This window comes from Papaver somniferum, chromosome 7 (assembly GCF_003573695.1).
Source record: "Papaver somniferum cultivar HN1 chromosome 7, ASM357369v1, whole genome shotgun sequence".
Lineage (NCBI taxonomy): Eukaryota > Viridiplantae > Streptophyta > Magnoliopsida > Ranunculales > Papaveraceae > Papaver > Papaver somniferum.
Genome location: NC_039364.1, coordinates 48,288,139 through 48,311,951, shown reverse-complemented (window position 1 = coordinate 48,311,951; position 23,813 = coordinate 48,288,139). Strand labels below are relative to the sequence as shown.

General features: G+C 38.3%; 1 long non-coding RNA gene across 1 annotated transcript; it reads right to left on the bottom strand.

The window, feature by feature from the left end:
- Positions 1-19,468: 19,468 nt before the first annotated feature.
- On the bottom strand, positions 19,469-23,148 carry LOC113297232. The gene is made up of 3 exons (XR_003333401.1): positions 22,978-23,148; positions 20,902-20,986; positions 19,469-19,883 (listed from the first exon to the last, which is right to left on the bottom strand). It is a non-coding gene; the product is annotated as an uncharacterized LOC113297232 (long non-coding RNA).
- Between the last annotated feature and the right edge of the window lie 665 nt (positions 23,149-23,813).

Below are 23,813 nucleotides of genomic sequence, written 5' to 3'. Positions count from 1 at the left end.
TTGTTGAGTGGCTCTTGTGTGCAAGACCTAGTTATTCTAACCAGTCGCGCAAACTAGGCGGCGGGTGATCATGTGTGGCGAGCTAAGTCATGAGAATTTCCGCAAGAAATAGCGTGTGACGCTATTAAGTTAGTCTTGGTTGGTCACCTAAGATTTAATTTAGGCAGGTCAATTCGGTTGGCGAAGTTGGACGGTCGAGATTGTAATTTATGGAAGAGGGTGGTCGTTGATTATGGCCACATCTCGTTGGCGCCTGCCAGTGGCATAGTGGCGTACTAGCGCCTGCCTGGCGTAGCCGCGGCCACTATATCTTGGCATATTGGTGCTAGGTCCAAATATGACTCAACAATATTGGCTCTAGTTGTCGTATCAAACTCAATGCTTTAGGTGGCATTATTTGGTATGGGTCGGCATGGCGGCCTTATTCAAATTAGGGTTTGGCATGTCGAAATCATAATTAGCGCGTGCGGCTATGTGGCCGCGATATGGTGGAATTTTGGCAAATACTACCATGGCCACGTTAAATAAAAAAATCATGGCAAGGCCATAATGTGGGAACGACCATGAATAACCATAATATGGCGCGGGCGCCATTCTTTAGGGTCTTATGGGTCCCACACGGCTTGTGGCATTTGTGGGCCCGAAGTGGCATAGTCAGGCCATGACTAGGAATTAGGGTTTCCTCTTGATTCGACCAATGCCATTAAAACAAGAGTTCTATTCTGATCAGAATACCCTGGTTTGAGTTTGTTATAGCGTTGGCCACGAACAAAAAGTGAGATAGCACGCGGCTGCGTTGTTATGGCATGTTGGCATATTGCTGCCAATTAGCATGATGGCGCGATTTGGCAGGTTGATTAGCTAATTGGCATGGCGACCACGTTGACGCAACGGCCACTAGGTGTTGGCGCGATTTGGCTTTATTTAATGTGTGTGGCGGGTTTAAAGCGATTTGATTGGTCGATAGGAAAGGGGGACGACAAGTAGCATGGCCCCGACCGCATTCCAAGTGTGTGTGGCGCATTTAGAGTGACCTGATTGGTCGATGGGAAAGGGGGCCGGCAAGTGGCATGGGCCCGGCCACGTTCCAAGTGCGTGTGGCGCATTTAAAGCGACCTGATTGGTCGATGGAAAAAAGGGGGGCCGGCAGGGGCAACATGGAGCGTGGCCATTCGGATACGGGTGGCGCTTTCTAGGGCGAACTGGCCGGCTATGTGGCGCGGCCATGCCTCTTCTTGTTGCTGCTCCGATTTTCCGCAGCTCCTCTTTTATTTCTTGTTTTCTGATTTTTTTTTGTAGGACTTTTCTCTTACTAGTCCATGGCGTATTAATTTCCTAGCTTACCTAGATTTGGCCTCGACCAATAGGGTTCGAGATATTGCGCAGGGCGTAAAAAACCTAATTTTTGTAAATTAATTAGGCCAAAATTTCAATTTTATGAGCTATCACACAATTAGGGCTGCACATGGGTCGGTTTGGGTCGGTTTTGGCCTCATCACCACCCAACCCACTGATGGCGGGTAACATAAGTTGTCACCCGCACTGACCCAACATCATAATGGGTCAGTTTTCACCCGACCCACATTACGGCGGGTTTTGGTCGGGTGGGTGGCGGGTTACCCACCATAAAATAAAATGAACATTATAGATTTACAGTAATACAGTTACGGTTACTGACAAAGTTTTTACTTAAAAGAGTTTACATAATAAAAATCCAGAGAAGTAAGAAGTTGATGCAAAATTGCAAACTCCAAAGTGATAAAGCTAACAATAACAAGAACAAAGTTCAATTGTTCAAAGCTCAAAAGATAAAAGAGTGCATTACTATTGAGTATTGCCTACTATATTAAAGCCTAAGATCATATAAAGCGACCAGCAGAAAAGGTGTGGATGTTTTACCTCTAAATGCGTTGAAAGCCTGAAATAAAACGAAGTATGTAAATTAGTTAGAATAAAAAAGATGAAACAAACAAACAATGAACTCAGAAAGATCAATCTACTGACAATGACCCTTGGCGTCATTACCTTGTCTAAGCCAATAGGAACTAATCATCTATGACGATGGAAGAAGCATCAAGGTCACCAAATAGCTCTGCATCCATTGTGACAAGCAAACACCCACATTGTACGGATGATTTACAGAACATCAACAAACTCAAATATCATTTCATATTTCCAATAAAGTATACCAAACACATTATGAGACAGTCCCCCTTCACCAAGAAGAGAATCAAGCTTCATTCATAATAAAGTCAGAACTAGTGAAGCTATCGATATTACGTGATCAACACAACTTCGAAAGTTAACAGGACCAACATCAAAAGATAAACAACAAAGTTGAATTACTTGTAAACTAAAGTGTGTGGCCAAGTTGGGGCTTTATTGTTGTCTTCAAGACTCAAACTTAGAAACCACACCAACCTAAAGTAATCAAAGACATGCCAACACCATCAAAGCCAATGCAGAGGAAACAACAACAAATTATGGAAACCCATATCTTTGGCATCATCAACAACAACACTAGATCATTCAATACTAGTTATAACAACTAAATACAGAGACAAAATCAAAACAATCTTGAAAGCATGCTAACTGAATCATTGTTGATGACTGACCTATGTCTGTTTCAGTAGACAAAATAATCAATGAACCTTTGTTTTTTAATTCCAAGACTTTAGGTCTTCTTCAGTTCTAATCAATGAACCATGCGCACAGGAGCTAGCACACGAACATTTCCATATCTGTAACAAAAAAAAATCAATGAATCAAACAAGAGACTGAAATTAAAATCACCAGTACCCTAATTGAAATAAAAAATAAGTAATTCATCACACCCTAGTTGAAATCACCAGTATAAGCACTCAGATTACATAAAGCAGATAAACCCCAAATTGAAATTCAAAAAAAAACACCCTAAACAGATAAACCCTAAATTGAAAATCACAAGAAATCACATAATCAAAAAATTACAAGTTTACAGCGGTTCCTAGTCTTACCTTCCGTTATTGGCTTGCTGCTGGTGATGTCGGTGATCCACAAAGCGAATCTGATTTGAGAGATAAGAAGGGTTTCGTGAAAAATGGATTCTGACTGTCTGAGAAGGAGAGAAGAGGCGGAAGAGAAGGGTTTCGTGAAAAATGCGATTAGGTTAGGTCTTTTATTTCATCTCTTCAACGGCTGCGATTTATTCTAGGTTAGAATTAGATAATCTAAGGGTCGGGAATAGTTTTGGGCAGGTGGGTGGGTCGGTTCGGGTGACGGAAGTTTCTACCCGCAACCGACTCAACATACGGTGGGTTCTCGCATGCCTCACCCATAGTCAACCCATGCCTAGGTGGGTTGAATCGCGTGCGGGTATTTTTCGGCGGGTGCGGGTTGGGTCGACGGGTTGGGTCGGTTATGTGCAGCCCTACACACAATTGAACAAATTTGATAAATTCTGTGTGTTGAGACAAAATTCTTTAATTTTATTCTCAGAGAGCATTTAGCGCGTCTTTTGATTGAGCACTTTCATGCAGACTTTAATCTTGATACTTAAGGAAATTCATGCTACTCAGTTGCGAGTGAACACTAATTGTCTTGTCATACCAATATTAAGGGTTCAGCCGGGGAACATAGCATAGGAAAAATACTTAATAATCCATACATTAATGGATAATGCAAGCGGGATATTAAATACTCATCGGGCTCTATACTAGTGAACAGTTCATCTAGGAGCTTGAGTTTCAATACAATATGGAGCGGAATAGGCACTCATCAGATTTTTATATATCCTTCAAATTCCTTGCGGAATATAGACATATCAAGATCTACTACTTTTGATGTCGGGTCAGGTAGACAGACTTTTACGGTTTTCGCCCTAAGCTAAAAACTACCATCAACAGATTGTTAACTTGGGAAATTTCGTATTGATCATTCTGTTAGAGCACTGCTTGGTCGAACTCACAAGCGTTACTATCTCAAGCTTGTCTGTCAAGTTTATTTGTCAAAACTATAAGTCTTGATTTCTAGTCTACTTATAGCTATGTCTCGAATTAAGATAAAATGTGTAATTGAGTTTTATACTTCACGGCGTTCATCGATTGAAGACGAAGAACTACTAAGGGGAGCTTGCGGAACTTCATCAACTAAAGGTATGTGGAGACTTGAACTCATCTATCATCCAAAGGTCTATTTATATTCTATCTCATATTTAGACAAGAGTCGTATATCTATATAAACTTTATTTTATACACATTTGATATTTCGAGTTGAGTTTAACTCGCTTACATATTTATCGAAAGATGTTTTGGTAAGCTTTCGCTTTAGCCCAGTTCATCTTTTATTCTTGACGAAAGTCAAAAAATGATCATGTGAAAGTCGCCTGGTAACATCTTACATGATTTGTGTGAGACAGTCATTTGATGTAGACTCAGAATGTTTCGTCTTGATCTATTGATCACTTGAAAATTGATTTGAAGCTATTAGTTTGTGTGAGACAGCTATTCTCGTCTTCAAAGAATGTTTCAAAGATTAAAATGGAGTTTAGAACAATTAACCATTGATCGGATATAGCACAGTATGTCTACTTGTATGCTAACTGTTGCATGTTACTCCAAGTCCGGGAACCATAGTATGCATACACGTATGCGTACTGGTTTAACAGTTGAAGTCAGAGGACTTAGTATGCGTACCTGTATGCGTACTGGCTTCACAACTTAAGTCCGAGAATTTAGTATGCGTACCCGTTTATACACTAATTCAACTGAGTTTGGTCGTGAACGACAGTATGCGTAGCCGTTCGCATACTAGCGGACAAACCAAGTTCGGAACTCAAAGTATGCGTACCCGTTTGCATACTTGAGTGGGTTAAGTTCTAAAATCGGTTTATTCGTGAACAAATACATTTACATAATAAGGAATGCAATCTTTTGCAAACCGTGGCTATAATGTTCATGAATTGATTCGAGTGAATCAAAATCGATTTTGCTTCAATTGTGTCTTGTATACTTCTATGAGAATATAAACAATTGAACAACTCTATAACTAGTTTCATTTGAGTCATTTGAACTAGTTGTGATAAAGATGAACAAGGTTGATATGAAAGTGTTCATATGGCTAACTTCGGTTAACTATTGTTGAGCCAACCAAGTGTACACATTTAGGTACGGTTACCTATATCTAAATGAAGACACATTTCATTTGTGTATACAAGCTAAGTTTAATCTAACGGTTGAAAGATATTAGCTTAATCTAATCATGTTTTCATCTAGCGGTGAATATTGAATGCTTTGTTACCAAGGTAACATTGATTGCAAACCCTGAGTTGAAGACTATACAAGGGAGAACTCTAGCAACTGGGAAACCTAATCCCCACACCTCCTATGTGATGCTAGTTGCGACTAGAGTCGATTCTCCTTTAACCTAGGTTTTTTTTTAAACAATTATAGGTTAACGATTTGAAGACTTTATTGGGATTCTGAAGCCAGACCTAACTATTTTCTCTGTAGTTGCGTGTATTGATCTTACTTTATTCTATCGTATTGAGTACTATCTTCTCTAAGATTTGCTCGAGATTCCGATAGGTAAGATAAAAAGTTGTCACAAACATCTTCGTCTTATCGTTTGTGATTCCATAATATATTTTTTCGCTACCATACGATTAAGATCATTGTTAGGTGATTGATATTAATAGGTTGTTCTTTAGGAATATAAGTCCGGTGTATCAATTGGTTCCTGTTCACCTTGATTTATCAAAAGACAGAACAAAAACTCGTAGGTATTTCTATGGGAGACAGATTTATCTATTCAATATACTTTTCTATGTGAGACAAATTTGTTTATCAAGTCTTCGACTTTGGGTCGTAGAAACTCTTAGTTGTGTGTGAGATCATCTAAGGGAATCAAGTGCGTAGAGTCTTGTTGGGATTCATAGGCGTAAGGAACGCGATTGTACCTTAATCAGTGTGAGATTGGTTAGGGCTCAACTACATTTCAGTCTAAAGTTAACTTGTAGTAGGCTAGAGTCTGTAGCGGCTTAATACAGTGTGGTGTTCAAATCTGGACTAGGTCCCGGGGGTTTTCTTCATTTTCGGTTTCCTCATTAACAAAATTTCTGGTGTCTGTGTTATTTCTTTTCCGCATTATAATTTTATATAATCGTAATATCACAGATTGTGCGTAGTTCAATCAACTAGATAATCCAAACTTTGGTTGTTGATATAAATTGATTGACGCTTGGATATTAGTCTTTGGTACCATCCAAGTTATTTCTCATATTAATCCAGCTCATAGATTTCTATTTGTTCCATTGCAGATTGATTTGAGAAATTGAGATATAACTCTTGGATGTATTTTTCTTGATTGAGTCTGACTGTCTAGTTGATTCTCTTAAATATATTGAAGTTAGTCTATACATATTTCCTAAACGAAATATTGGGTGTGGTTATTAGACCCCCGCTTTTTTAATTGGTTTTAGAGCAGGCAAACACGTTTAAGACCTCATAAGTCTGTGTTTGTAGCAATCTGACTCTATGGACAGAAACGTTATCTCTATAAACATACCACCAGTCTTTGATGGCTCGAATTACCTATGGTGGAAAATTGTTATACGTGCCTTTCTTCAAGCGCGTGATTTTCAATCATGGGTTCGTGTAGTTAACGGTTACTATCCCACAGTTGTTACAGAAGGCGATGTAACTGTTCCAAAGGATATTGGTGCATATGATCCTGCTGAGATTCTCGCTGCAAAGCAAAATTCTGACGGATTAAATGCTATCATCCATGTCATTACCCCATATCTTCAGCACCATGTGACTACATGCACTAAGTCTAAAGAAGCATCGGATATCTTAAAAACTATATTCGAAGGAAATTCCTCTGAGAAAGAAGCTAGGATTCAAAACCTAAATTCTGATTGGGAAAACCTTTGTATGGCTGATGAAGATTCATTTAATTAGTTTAATCACAAATTGTCTGAAATTGTTTATGCATCTTTTGCATTGGGTAAGACTATTCCTGAAAAGGACATTGTGATGAAAATTCTCAGATCGTTGTCAGCCAAATACGACTCTAAGAAGCATGTCATCGTTGAAGGAAATAACCTTGAAACGCTTTCCATAAACTCACTCATTGGAAAGTTAAGAGTTCTTGATCATGATCAGAACACGGTCAGAACATCCGCGTTCAATGTTGTGACTAACTTAAGTAATTCTCCTTGCTTGTCTTGGGCTGATGAATGTTTTTCAAATCATATTGATCCTGACAGGTCATTGATTTTACAAAAGATCAAGGATATTGTGAGAAGAAGCAAAAGATCTGAGGAACATCTCTCTCTCTCTCTAATGCTTCAGATGATCCAATACATAGAAAATCAATTCAGTTGGTCAATCTGCATACTTCCAAAGTGTGCACAGAAATTTCAGCTTTCACAACAGAAACTTCTTCTAACTCAAATTATGATTCAAAATGCGAGTCTGACACTGAGATTTTTGAATTCTTGGATAAAAATGAAAAAATGCACCAAGAAAATCTTCAACTAAAAATGAGGTTGAAGAAACTTGAATCATCACTTCAGGTGAAAATTCTTGATATTTAGTGTCTCAATGATGAATTCACCAAAACCCTATCTTTAAAAGAAAAAGAAATTTATACTCTTAAGTGTGAACTGGAAAGGTTATCTGGAGCACAAATAATTCCTTCATTCTGGACGGTTCTGGAACTATGGATATTAAAAGTTGTGATAAACAGGAGTCAAATCTGCAAAACGAAAATTTATCTATGAAGTGTTTGTTTTGTGGAAATGAAAATCATGTTCAAAGTAAGTGTTGGAAATTCAAGAGGAACAACAAACGAATTGCCAAACTTCAGAATGACATGCAAAGGATGTGTCTGGTTTTGGGTAATCAACAGGGAACTCCTGAAGACAAGAAGATGTCTAAGAGAACCAGAGTCAGACGAGGTAAGAAAGCTACTTATGCACAACCTTGATAAGTCACCAAGTGACACAAGATGTGAGCATTCTGCTCACTCCATCACTATTTAACTATAGTGATGTTTGCATCCTCTTTATTAACTTGAGAATATGAGGATTGCATCAAGGTTGCTCAAGTCTTGTACAGTTGTTAATTTCTTATCCTTGGCAGTTTAAGATTATTTAAGTTAAGATTTGCAAATTGAATATTTTATAATCAAAAATAGATAATGGATCGTGAACCATGAAGACTTTTTCAAAGTTTTGTTTAGGGTTTACTTATCTGATTTGCTTTTTATATTCATTTGTGATCAAAATTCCCTTCACACCTTTCTCTTTGAAAGATACAATTTTATGGCTCCTGTAACAAGAGGTACCACAAAATGGGATGCAGTAGAAGCAGTTAATGAGTATCTTTGTGAAGGAATCCAATCCTCAAGGAAGAAAAAGGAGAAATCTACAAATGATGAAATAGGTTCCTCCTCTAATTGTTTTTTTTATTTGTCTAGATGATAATAACTTTAGGGCTATGGTGAAGGATTTCATCAGCAAAAGAAATGATTTAAAATCTCAAATCATGCTCTCCTTGGAAAGGATAGCTCACTACTATGAACAAATGTTATCTCTGACAAAGAACACCTTGTGTGAACTGAAAAGACAACTTAGTGAGTCAACTGATATTTCTGACGATATGCAGGAATTAAATGATCTCATTATCAATGAGTTCTTTAATAATGAGAAGGAATTCACAATAGTTTCCCTGAGAAAGCTCTACAATGTCTAGGAAACTTATTATGAGAATTTATTCTTGTGTTTTAAAAAGGATAACTAGGGTTTGGAATAGCCTATATTGTGATTACACATTGCTATTGCCAACGATTTTCACCTTGCAATGTTTTTAGATTTATTTATTTAAATTCTAAATTTTATTTGGAAGATGATTTTGCAGTATTAATCTTTATTGGTTTCATATATTGCAAATAATATTATGGGATATGTGTGTTTACGTCCGTGAACTATGATTGTCCCATATATGTAAAAAGTTAAATCTATTGCGTCATTATGCAAATATTGATGGAAAATAGAATGAACTTTTGAATTGCAAAGATTAAGTCTATGATATCATTATGCAAATATTGATGAAAAATAGAATGAATCTTTGAATATTCCGCAGTATTAATCTTTCCCTGATCCACTTCTATGTGAAAGTACTGTACGGCTCCGTAAATTATCTTATGTAGAGCATTTCCGATTAAATTAATCATTAAGGTTCCCTTGTGGTTAATTTAATTGAATTTTCTGGATACAAATTTATGTTTTCATGTGATTTGTTAATATCTAAAAAAATCCTTCTTTTCATGCAAAAGTAAGGTCGCTCTTGTTGTTCTTTCGGGAATGACATTTTATGGGGGAGAGTTCTTAATTGAACTTTTGCTTAATTGCCAAATCTTTATGGGGAGTGCGGTTGCGGAATAGTGTAGGAGTTTTCTTGTATCTTCATAAACTCCTTGATGAATACACTAAATTTCGACTATGTGAAATCATCGAAACAAAGTTGATATGTTCTCTTTTAGTCATGAAGTATCTCTATGAGAATTTCATTATGATCCCGCTAGTTTTCGTACCTTTGCCAATTTATATTGACAAAAAGGGGGAAAATTATTATGTAGTTCACACTACAAATACATATGGTTTACGTATCATTATGTAAGGGGGAGTGGTTTTCATTGTGAGATGAAGTATTTACTAAGGGGGAGTGATACATATCACCGTAGTATTATTGTCAAAGTTGTGATACAATTGAACTTTGATGTTGTGTAATAATATTATGACACTGTATAACCATAATTTAGAACAATGGTTTTCTTATTGTTATGGCTACGGATCTTCAACAACTATGATGCTGAGTTGAACATGTTCAGAATCACTGGAGTACTTGGAAGTGACGAAAATTTCGAGTAATATTGAATAACCAAGGAAATCAAGCATTTGGATGAGAAGCTACAAAGTTTATTTATTTTGTAATCCATATGTATTGATAGTTCTGTCACTAAAATTGCCAAAGGGGGAGATTGTTAGAGCACTGCTCGGTCGAACTCGCAAGTGTTGCTATCTCAAGCTTGTTTGTCAAGTTTAGTTATCAAAACTATAAGTCTTGGTTTCTAGTCTACTTATAACTATGTCCCGGATTAGGATAGAATGTGTAGTTGAGCTTTAGACTTCACGACGTTCACCGATTGAAGACGAAGAACTAATAAGGAGAGCTTGTGGAACTTCATCAACAAAAATTATGTGGAGACCTGAACTCATTTATCACTCAAAAGTATATTTCTATTCTATCTCCTATTGAGACAAAAGTCGTATATAGACTTTTTTTTTATACACATTTGATATTTCGAGCTGAGTTTAACTCAATTGCATATTTCTCGAAATATGTGTTGGTAAGCTTTCACTTTAGCCAGGTTCATCTTTTATTCTTGACAAAAGTCGAAGGATGTCATGTGAAAATCGCCTGGTAACATCTTAAATGATTTGTGTGAGACAGTCATTTGATGTAGACTCAGAATGTCTCGTATTGATCAATTGGTCACTTGAAAATTGCTTTGAAGCTAATAGTTTGATTGAGACAACTATTCCCACCTTCTAAGAATGTTTCAACGTTTAAAATGGAGTTTAGAACAATTAACCATTGATTGGATATAGCACAGTATGCGTACGTGTATGCTAACTGTTGCATGTTACTCCAAGTCCGGGAACCATAGTATGCATACCCGTATGCGTACTGGTTTAACAGTTGAAGTCTGGGGACTTAGTATGCATACCCGTATGCGTACTGGCTTAACGGCTCAAGTCCGGGAATTTAGTATGCGTACCCGTTTGCATACTAATTCAACTGAGTTCGGTCGTGAACGACAATATGCATACTCGTTCGCATATTGGCGGACAGACCAAGTCCGGAACTCTAAGTATGCGTACCCGTTTGCATACTTGAGTGGGTTAAGTTCTAAAATCGGTTCATTCGTGAACAAATACATTTATATAATAAGGAATGCAATCTTTTGCAAACCGTGGCTATAATGTTCATGAATTGATTCGAGTGAATCAAAATCAATTTTGCTTCAATTGTGTCTTGTATACTTCTATGAGAATATAAACAATTGAACAACTCTATAACTAGTTTCATTTGATTCATTTGAACTAGTTGTGATAAAGATGAACAAGGTTGATATGAAAGTGTTCATATGGCTAACTTCGGTTAAATATTGTTGAGCCAACCAAGTGTACACGTTTAGGTACGGTTACCTATATATAAATGAAGGCACATGTCATTTGCGTATAACAAGCTAAGTTCAAGGGCTATTTTGTGTTTCCTCCCCTTTCAAGATGGATAATTTGCGTTTCCTCCCCAAATAGATTGAAATTAGTGTTTCCTCCCATCGTTAGGTATTCCGTCCATTTATTCGGTTAGCTGAGTCAGCACCTGTGCACACGTGATATAAAGTGTACACGTGTAAATGGAAGTACCTGAAATACCCCCATATACTAATGTAATCTAACGGTTGTTGACAAAATGAAATAATGACTGGTGGAGATTTAAACACCACCATCTCCTATTCTTCTAATCTTCTCAAAACCCTGTATGATCATTCATCCTCTTCAATCATCACCAAACCCATTTCAGTTCCCTGTTCAGGACTATACCTTCTCCGTCTCCGAAATCAAACATAACCATGTCTCCATATGCCATCACAACTTCCTTAACCTTTGTAATCAAAACCCAATCTGAATCTATAACAATTATCCCCAAATTCAAAACATCCCACCATTCTTGAACAAAAAAAAACAGATGAAAACCGGAAGAGTTAGATTACAGACTACCATTGAAACTCCATCCTCATCGTATAAAAATCGGATCAAGTCTTCTTTCTCTACGCCGATCGAATCGTTTTCCGTTAACACTAGATCTAATTTTCCGGTATCCCAATTCAGGTCAAACACGACCAAATCCTGACTGATTCGACAACCCTTTGTTGTTGTTGCTTGAAGCTAACATCACCTATCAATCCAACATCAACTTCACCATTAATGAACACCAAAACTTCAATTAACCCCTGAAATCAAATTCCACCATTGTTAGTGATACTGCATCCATCTAATAAATCCGGTAAAAAAACATTAAACCAAACTTTGACTCAATTAATTTCATATCGCATCTATCTAATTCATACTGCAACCGTCTAATTCATCTGGCAGAACTTCAATTTCGTACCACATCAAACCCAAAAACAAATCCATCTGAGAACCCCCATCAACGATGCCAATCAATTTCTCTGTCCCATTTCTTTTTCTCTTCATCCTCTCGCACCACAATCTCATTATGTTTCCATCTGTAGAGAGATGACGACGGTTGCAACTAGGTTAATTACAGATGGGACTTAATTAATCTAACAAGAAAAGGGTGTTTTGGGTAATGTATATGACAGGTGTATTTTTTTCCACGTGTAAATTAATGCTGACTCAGCTAACCAGGCAATGGATGGAAAAACTAACGATAGGAGGAAACACTAATTTCAATCTATTTTGGGAGGAAACGCAAATTAGCCATCTTGAAAGAGGAGGAAACACAAACTAACCCTAAGTTCAATCTAACAGTTGAAAGATATTAGCTTGAATCTAATCAGGTTTTCATCTAACGGTGAATATTGAATATTTTGTTACCAAGGTAACATTGATTGCAAACCGTGATTTGAAGACTATATAAGGGAGAACTCTAGCAACTAGGAAACCTAATCCCCACACAACTTGTGTGATACTAGTTGCGACTAGATTTGATTATCCGTTGACCTAGGTTTTTCTAAAAATATTATAGGTTAACAACTTGAAGACTTCATTAGGATTCTGAAGCCAGACCCAACTATTTTCTCTGTAGTTGCGTGTTCTGATCTTACTTTGTTCTATCGTATTGAGTATTATCTTCTCTAAGATTTGATCGAGATTCAATCTCCAATAGGTAAGATAAAAAGTAGTCACAAATATCTTCGTCACATCGATTGTGATTCCACAATATCTTTTTTCGCTACCATACAAATTAAGAGCATTGTGAGGTGATAGATATTACTAGGTTGTTCTTCGGGAATATAAGTTCGGTGTATCAATTGGTTCCAGTTCACCTTGATTTATCAAAACACGGAACAAAAACTCATAGGTATTTCTGTGGGAGACAGATTTATCTATTAAATAGACTTTTCTGTGTGAGACAGATTTGTTTATCAAGTATTCGACTTTGGGTCGTAGCAGCTCTTAGTTATGGGTGACATCAACTAGGGGAATCAAGTGCGTAGAGTCCTGCTGCGATTCAGAGGCGTAAGGAACGCGATTGTACCTTAATCAGTGTGAGATTGGTTAGGGCTCAACTACATTCCAGTCTGAAGTTAACTTGTAGTAGGCTAGAGTATGTAGCGGCTTAATACAGTGTGGTGTTCAAATCTGGACTAGTACCGGGGTTTTTCTGCATTTGTGTTTTCCTCGATAACAAAATTTATGGTGTCGGTGTTATATCTTTTCCGCATTATATTTTTATATAATCGAAATATCACAGGTTGTGCGTAGTTCAATCAATTAGATAATCCAACCTTTGGTTGTTGATATAAATTGATTGACACTTGGATATTGGTTTTTTGACCATCCAAGTTATTTTTCATATTAATCTGGCTCACAGATTTCTATTTGTTCGATTGCAGATTGATTTGAGAAATTTATATATAACTCTTGGATGTATTTTCCTTGATTGAGTCTGATTGTCTAGTTGATTCTCTTGGAAATATATTGGAGTTAGTCCATAAAGATTGCCAAAATGAAATATTGGGTGTGGTTGTTAGACCCCCGCTTTTTCACATTCGATCACTTGAAAATTACTTGAAGCTAATGGTTTGTGTGCGACAACCATTGTCATCTTCTAAGGATGTTTCAATGATTGAAATGAGAGTTTAGAATAATTATTCATGTATGGGTACAACACGGTATGCATACCTAGTATGCAAACGGATTTACCTGAGAAGGTCTAGAACTCTTATTTGTGTACCTAGTATGCGAAATGATTTACTTGAGTTAGGCCCGGAACGGTTGTTCGCGAACCGGGTTTGCGAACGGCTTCACTAGGCCAAGGTACGGAGTTACTGTTCGCGTACCTGGTTGACGAACACAGTGGTGAAGTTCTAGAATCGGTCATGTATGATTCTCATACTCATGAACTAAAACATTTATGATTTAAGGAATGCAATTTTTACAAACCGTGGCTTAATGTTCAAGAATTGATTCTTGTATAAGTACTTTGTACAATTACGAATCAAACCGATTTCGATTCGATTTGTTCATATATGTTTCTATGAGATACTGAAAAATTGAACAACTCTATTTGAATCACAATTAGATTCATTTGATTATCTTTCATGATTGATTGATCTTCATATTTGATCTAGAAGTGTTAAAATACGGCTAAGACAAAAGTGTTCATATGGCTAACTTCGGTTAACTATTATTGAGCCAACTCAATATACACGTTTAGGTACGGTAACCCATATCTAAATGAAGGTATATTTTATTTGTGTGTAACAAGCTAAGACCATCTAGCAATGAAGATTGATTGCTTTATTTTTAAGAAAACTTAGCTGAATCTTAAATCGGGATTTCATCTAACGATTAATATTGAATGCTTTGTTACTAAGCTATCTTAGCTTTGATTGAAAGCAACCCTGATTTGAAAGACTATATAAGGGAGAACTCTAGCAATGGAAAACCTAATCCCAACACTTCTATGTGTTCCTAGTTGCGTACTAGAGTCGATTCTCCTTTAACCTAGGTTTTTCCAAAACATTATAGGTTAAAGACTTGAAGACTTCATTGGGATTCGTGAAGCCAAATCCAACTATTTTCTTCGTAGTTACGTATTCTGATCTAAATTATTCTATCGTATTGAGTTTTATCTTCTCTAATATTTACTCGAGATTTATCTCCGATAGGTAAGATATAAAAAGTAATTACAAAAGTTCTTCGTCTCAGACTCTTGTGATTCCGTAATAACTTTTCATGTTAATCAGTTGGGTTATTGTGAGGTGACTAATATTTTTCTAGGCTGCTCTTCGGGAGTATAAGACCGGATTATTAGTTGGTTCATGATCACCTTCATTTTATCAAAAGACAGAACAAAAACATAATAAAGAATAGACATATATGTCGGAGACATATTTGTTTATAAGTCTTCGACTTTGGGTCGTAAAAACTCTTAGTTGTGGGTGAGATTAGCTAAGGGAATCATGTGCGCAGAATCCGACGTAGTTCTAGAGTAGTAAGGAACGCGAGTATACTTTAATTGATGTGAAACTTGGTTATGGCTCAACTATATTCCGATCCGAAGTTAACTTGTAGTAGGATAGATTCTGTAGCGGCTTAATACAGTGTGGTGTTTAATCAGGACTAGGTCCCGGGGTTTTTCTGCATTTGCGGTTTCCTCGTTAACAAATTTTTTGGTGTCTGTGTTATATCTTTTCCGCATTATATTTTTATATAATTGAAATATCACAGGTTGTGCGTAGTTCAATCAGTTGATAAATCCGACCTTGTTTGTTGGATATAAATTGATTGATACTTGGGCATTGGTCTTCGGTACCGTCCAAGTTATTTCTCATATCAATCAGACTCGCGGATTTCTATCTGTTTGATTTGCTTATTGTATTAAGAAAGAGATATAAACTCTTTGATATAATCCTTGATTGAGTCTCGCTTTTAAGTTGGTTCTTTCGGAATTAAGCTGGAGTTTAGTCCATATAGATTGTCGAACGAATTATTGGGTGTGGTTGTTATACCCCCGATTTTCCACCTAAATTCCTATTGGATTACAATTAATATTAGCTAGCATACAACATATACCTTACTAATATAACAACAAGAGATATGGTATCCTTTGGGATATGGAAAGTATATAAATTCAAATATCTAAAAGATATTAGAATTTTTTGGTTTCGGGAACTTGCCTTGAGTTTCAAGGAAAATACTTGAACATTAAGCAATAGGAATTTCTAGCACATTTTCAAATATTTTGTAGACATCTTGTCAACTTTCCTTTTTAACCAAACTAAATTCTCGATATCTACACAAATCCTAAGATAGTTAACAAACCGAAAATGCACTTTTGGTTATATAGGATTGGTCCTACTAGAGATCCACAGGATCGGTCCGGGTAGATATCCTAGTAGAGGTCTTTGTTAAGGGGTCTGTCCGATTAGAGATCTTTTGAATCGCTATTTCAACTACGAAACAAGTTTCTCAAGTCTACTTCCTTAAACTATTGTTGATGGTGGTTTTTAGCTTAGGGTTAAAATCGTAAAACCTTGCATCTGATGTGACGTCACTCTGCAAGGAAATAGAGCCACGTGTGCTAACCTCTCCACTGGAAAATTTATTGAGCCGCTCAATATACTTACATATCCAGACTGGCGAATGTAGCAACCATCCCAGATGTTCTTTAAATTTCGGCGCCTCGCGTATATTCACTTAATATAAGTTCTTCTGAATGCCTTCTATGCTATGTTCTCCGACTGAACTCTTAATGTTGATATGGCATGACGATTTGTGTTCACTCGCAGCAGAGTAGCACGAATCTCCAAATATCAAGGATAAGATCTTTGCATAAGGTATTCAATCAGAAAAGCATGCTGCTCTCTGGCAATAAACTTAAAAGAGCTCTGTGTCAACACATAGAATTCAATCAATCGTCCTGACTAACTTGCAGAAGTTAAGGTTTCGCGCCTCGCGCAATATACCAGACCTTGCTTGTCAAAATTAAGCCTAAAAAAACTGAGTAATTAATCCGCCGTGGATTTGCAGGTGCAACCTTGCCCAGAATAAGAAAAATAGGGACCCGCAACAGCAAAGAGAGGTGTGGCCATGCTTTAAGCCAGCTGGCGCCACTGGCCACGCCCCATCCTAAACCGGCCCTATCTCCCTCGACCAATCAGGTCGCTTTAAATCCGCCACAGCGCACTGGAAGTGTGGCCACGCCCTAGCTTGTTGGCCCCACTTCTCATTGACCAATCAGGTCGCCCTAAATGCGCCACGCGCATTCTGAATGAGGTCGGGCCCATGATGCTTGCCGGCCCCACTTCTAATCGACCAATCAGGTCACTCTAAAGCCGCCACACTCTCACCAGAAGTGTGGTCTCGCCTTATGTTTGGCCGGCCCCCTTTTGTGGCCAATCAAGTTGCTCTAAACTTGCCACCATACATTAAAGGCCAAACGCACCCTGCCACGCTACCATGCTAAACTAACAAGCCAAACGCGCTCTACCACGACAACATATCGATCGGCATGCCAACATGCCACTCTTAACATGCCAACACGCCACTTTGCTGCGGCAACATGCCAACATGCTACTTTGCAACATGCCACTTCGTGGCAACCTGCCATAAATAGCCACCCACAGCAATTCCTACTCCCGTGGACGTTTCCACACTATGGCCTTGCCCTAATTCCTTTGGCATAGCCATGGAGACATTTGCACAAAAGTAGCGCCATGCCGCAGCCGCGTGCCGCGTGCCACGTGCACTAGTTAGGATTTCGACATGCCAAACCCTAATTTGGGAAAATTTCTACCAAAGCCAAATAACGTTTCCCAGAGCAAAGGGATTGGCGTGGAAACATGGCCAATGTTTCCACGCCACATGTGGGCCCGACTCCATGGCGCCAAGTTTTTGGCCACGCCAAACCCTAATTCTTCCACGGCGCCTTGACCACGCCAAGCCCTAATTCTTCCACGGCGAATTCTTCCACGGCGCCTTAGCTACGCCAAGCCCTAATTCTTCCACGGCGAATTCTTCCACGGAGCCTTGGCCACGCCAAGCCCTAATTCTTCCACGGCGAATTCTTTCACGGCGCCAAACCCTAACTTTGGCAACGGAGCCAATTTTTAGCTTTGGCCATGCCGCAACATCACTGACATACCACTATGTCGCGGCTACTAGCATGCCGCTATTCCACTGGCATGCCATTAGCATGTGGCTGACGCCACTTCGCTATACAACAAGATGTGGCCATAATCAATGGCCATCCTTCTTCATGAGATGCGATCTCGGTCCATCGAAGTTCTCCACCAAACCGGTAAGCTCGCGACAAGTTTTAGGCGACTAGCCAAAACGAGCCTAGCATCACATGCTATTTACCTGCGGAAAGCCTCTCGATTTTAACTTGCCACACGTAGCAAAGTGATACATGTTTTCTACGAAAACACTCGAGACATCAAAATATGTCACAAGCTGGGGGATGCTCATCAGGGTATTGGTCTGGCAGTTTACAGCGTGCGGCGTGCAATGCGCCCGTTAAAAGAAAGTGTCATGAAGTGGGATAATTAGTGGTGGTGCAAAGTAACGGTGTAAACAATTCATTTCCTTCATCATGGAAGCATAATGACTGGCGGTTACACGAATTCACTTCCCTCATCATGGAAGCATAACGTCTGACAGTTACACGTTACTCTTTTCTTCCACCACTCAATCGTTTCCACTTCCTACGAGACCAGGGTACGTTTCACTATGACTTGTATAAATAGGTCTCACCTATTTCCACCAAACAAAAGTTTGGTCAGGAGAACAATACCACATCCAGAAATCATCTGATAGCTTTCTCACTCAACTAGCCAGTTCAACTTTCTGACACAAGTCACAAAACGCCCACACTTCCAGAATCAACTATTCTGGTCTCAACACTTTCTTCGCTTCCCTCCCTAAGACCAACCGTTCTCCTTCACTTTGTGACCGAAGCAAGCCTGGAACGGCCGTTTCTTGGTTTAGGACAGGATTGTACAGATTGATCTCTCGAATCAAAAGTACTCATGTGCAGTACATTGTTTAGGGTTTAGATTCGTTTCTCACCCACACACCCAAAATTACCAAAATCAGCAGAAACGGTTTTAACCCACAAACAATTGGTGACCACAGTGGGAGATTAATCTCTCAGTTACAATATCAATTTTCAATTCCCAATTTCGTTTTCAACCTCGATCTCAAGATGGTAGAACTTAGGTACGGATCAGCAACAAACCCTGAGAACACCAGCGCTGAAATCATCCCCTGTACTAAGGTTCCTTCCAGTGGCATTAATATGCCACCTGCTAACACCAGCGGCGCGGAAAATGTTCCTTTGGGTGTTACACCGCCAATCACCAGAACCAGAGCCGCTGCCACCACACCCAACGTTTCTTCAATTGTGACAGCTCCAACCGTCATCAGAGCCGCTGCTACTCCACCATCAGGACGAGAGACTGGAGGAGCCAGATGAAGCCGACCTCCTCTTATCACTGTTGATTTGATGGAAATACAAAAGGTTCTCGTAAGGCTCAGACAGACATGGATACAACTCAGAAAGAGATACCTATTTTCCTCAAGACACTAACGGAGCGGACACCACAAGAGTCACGTCAACCCTAGATGGAGCTGACGAGAAATACTTTTAACATCCAACGCAGACACTTCAGCAGGATGCACGTTTATAGATGAAGAAGTTCGCGTTGCTCTTGAACGCCCAGTAGAAGGGAATCAACAATCCAATTTCATCACACATGAAGATCAGGAACGACTTTGTAGCGCCCAAAAAATTAAGCTACTTATTAACCCAAGTGATTAACTACCTAATGAGGCATTAAAGATCTCAACCATATATCTTAACTTCCAAATAGAAAATCTTATACAAAACTTAACCCAAAGCTAAACCCACCACTCGAACAATTATAAATGAAAAATCTCTCAAGTTATATAAATTAATAGTGTGTTTGTGATTACAAAAATAATGTACAAACCTAAAATAATTCGCAACAACTCTAAAATATTTAAGAGACGGAAACGAATATCTTCGCGTACACCATAACTTCTGGTAACTGAAAAACTGAAGTGGGAACGAGTGAGCACATCATGCCAAAAGGGGGCTCAGTGGATACCTTTATAACAATCAGGTAATCACTAACATACTTCACAGTTCTACTAAAGAAAAATGATTGCACATCTGATACACAGAACACAAAGCAGAAGATTGCTCCAACTCTCCTCCCCATATACTGTGTCCATGAACAATATCTATAAAAGATCCACCACCGGACGGATCTACGGAGATGAAATACAGCAATCTAAACATATGTCATCCTAACCTCGTCTCACTTGATGAATGAGAAGATGCTAGAATAACTCATGTCTCAAATGATAGCATGAATTCAGGTACCATATGATGTTTTCATGGAATGCGTACTCCTCACAAATTCGTATGCCACCATCTAAGTCTAGAATATATAAGAAAATTTGATTACTATGACTCGACCCCGCACAACAGGTTCCCAATAGGTCCCATCCTACCAGGAACCTAGAATTTCTTCCTGAGTCGAGATCATAGTAACCCAGTCATACTGCTAAGACTGAACAATCAACCATAATATGCAAACGACCAATCTCCCCACATATATTCGGTAGCTGGGGGATTATTATTCTCCGCTACCCAGTGATATCCTGATGTGTCCCGCGGGTACCCTCAATGCAGAGAGTCATTCCCCCTATAGTAAAATAGGTATAAAATAGTAATATCAACCCACGGCTGCCACCAGACAACTTCTAGGGTCTATGTAATCTATAGGTTTCTTTGACCTATAGTAATATTAGGTACCGATCTTCACCTATGTACTAGTGCGTGGCCTTCCCCACCTATAAACGCTTAGCAAAAATCCATGGAGCACACAGATAATCCTCGCGAGGAGACTAACCAATGCATATTTGGAACATACTCATCCAATTGCACTCAAAACATGCATTGCATAAGAACATATAGTTACATTCAACATGCTCAAAAATAATAAGACACATCATGCTCGTCGTTTTAAGGAACTTAATGATTACAAGAGAGTTACAAGAGTTCCCACCTGTTTTGAAGACAAACCTCGCCTACCTCAAGATTCTCAATCCACTGGTTCATCCTTTGAATCGACCGTTGTTAATAAAGACTAACTGTTAATCATACAAGCACTCGAAGAATTAGCCAAAAGGATCATACAAGGCTCATAACATAATCTCATACAAATCTCTAGTTATAGGCTAAATGAACTATCTAATGGTTCTAAGCCCATCTATGGTTCTACACCCTTTCATTATCTATCTTTACCATAGTTAAGGTTTACTAAATCAATTAGGTTGACTCTATAGTCCATTGTATATGTTTTATAATTATTTACAACTTTGCAGAAGGAACCAAAGGTCAATTCAGACCACAAGAGGTCCAAAATATCTAATTATGAAAACTGATCATAAGCCCAAGCCCATGACTCGTGGGCTTACTCCAGCCTGGCCCATTACACAAGGTCTGGTCCAACTGGGTCAACTAACGGTCAATGGCGTCAACTAACGCTCTACGTCAAGTCCAGAGTCAAAGGTCAAGGTAAGTCAACTGGTCCAATGTTCAACGAGTCAAGAGGAATCGGGCAGGTTCAAGATAAGGAAACTCGTTGAGTTAACTCAGTCCACAAGACTGATTCAGGTGTGTCAGATTCACATTTAACTCAGTCAGAACACTAAGACGAGTCAGCTGAGCTGAAAATAAACTGGCCAAGGCCATTGCACTGGCCAAGACTCCTAATGCGCAAACATGATGCAATATACAACCCTTAACCTCCAATTTCACTCAAACATTAATCTGTAGCAATATCATCACCTTACGATTTCTACTCTATCATGCAACAACAATCACATTCAACAACTCCACTTATAATCTCCACTACACAAACAACAACACCATCTTTAGCTACCGCTCCAAATCTTAGTATTCATCTCAACATTTATCTTCAACACAACCAAACACACAACACTTCAACCATCTAAGCTTTCCCTGCATATACTCTCACTCTTAACTGCGACAACCAAACTTCCTTTACCATTCTCCAGAATCATCTACCACCTCCATCAATATTGCAGTATAACCAACTTCATTAGCATGCATCTTCACACCATCTGTAATTATATCTCCTATACTCAATCACTTAAGAAACAACATAAACACTTGCAATTTCAAAATTACCCACTGCATAACCCAGTTACAGCTCATTCTTCATTAGACCCTCAACCCCAGTTAAAACCGCCACTATCCACAAAACTTCTTCATTAATATCTTTCTCACCAAAACCTAATATTCATCTAAAACACCACCAGACCACCACACTTCAGCCTCACCAATTCAGCACCACTATCTCCATAGCTGCAACAACAATAACATCTCACAGTCTTTAAATCTACTTGAAATACATCCCCAACCCTATTCCCAATAAGCTACTAACAATCTTAGAACCGGGTTCATCTTCTCTGCACAATAAACACTAACAAAAATCCATAGTTTATCTTCTATCTTCAACTAATTCGGCTGAATCAAACGTATCCCCTTCACAGCCTCAAGCCAAGATCACCAATCAATCTTCATTATCTTCTTAAGCTCATCATTGATTTCACATTCATTAACTTCTTCTTCTGACCCCATCCTCCAACAACATCTAACACAAATTCAATTCTCACCTCAATTATTCTACTTCCACAATCCATTTCGTCAACATAACAATTCCATCATCACCTCCAAGCCATATACTCAATAACCAAACACCACCTGCAAATCCCAGCTTCACACATCTCTATCAAATTCATTTCAATTCCCAATTCCTATTATCTCAAACTCAAATCCTAACATCATACACACAGCTCTTCTTCTCAGCGAAACCCTAAATTAATAACTCAACTTCAATCACCATCATATTCATCTTAATCATCACTTGAACCGAACTCAGATTCAATCCTCTGAGAAACCCTAACTCTAATTCAATCAACTGAGAAACTTAAATTAAACCCTAGAATAATCTATACTTCAATCAAACACAAACCCATCCATAATCTAACAAATAACAACAATTTCATAAAGAAATTTCAATAAATTAGAAATCCTAATTAAACCCCTGATTTACCTTTTCCAATGGAGTTTGAATTCTTAACTCGAATTAACACCACCACCAGCAGATTTCCTCTATCGATCTTACTTCTCTTAATTCAAACTCAAAATCTTTAGTTTTTGATTCTCAAAACAATCACAGCCGAAGAACAGGAAAAACGAGAGGAAAGAAGAAAAAGAGAGAAGAAGAGAGAATAAAGAAAAAGAGAAATTGATTTCTCTTCGACACGTTTTGGTGATAAGGCCAGAGAAAAATGTTAAAGGCACCCATCCAAATGATATGGGCGCAGAAAGACTAGTTCCTTCTTACGAGTTTGATATTTTCCTCGTCGTCCTGTGTCTGAATGACACGTTTGAGTAGCCTATTGTGCATAACTTTTCGAGATCTATCTAGTGATACTAGTTTCGTATCTAGATCGTTGTTAGATTAATTTCTATTGATTAATGTTTATCTCTAATTAATCGAGTCATAAACGGCTTAGTCGTCTCTTGATCATCGCTAGACCAGTCAAATAGCATTGACGAGTTGTAGGATCGTTACGTTCTCCCCACCTTATTCATTTTCGTCCTCGAAAAATGAACCGCTCTTCTGGACTGCAAAACTCCCCACCTTATAGAGACAAACTATCTCTGAACCGAATGCAAGTACAGTAAAACTTCGATAAATTAATAGCGTTGGGACCAAAGAAAATTATTATTTTAGCCAAGTTATTAATTTATCGAGTTAAATTTTTACTTATACAAGCCTAGTTGAGACCAGAGAATTGTATTATTTTATCAAAGTAATTAATTTATTGAGGATTTATTTATCGAAGTTCTACTGTATTGCTCATACTTACAAACGCGCGAAAG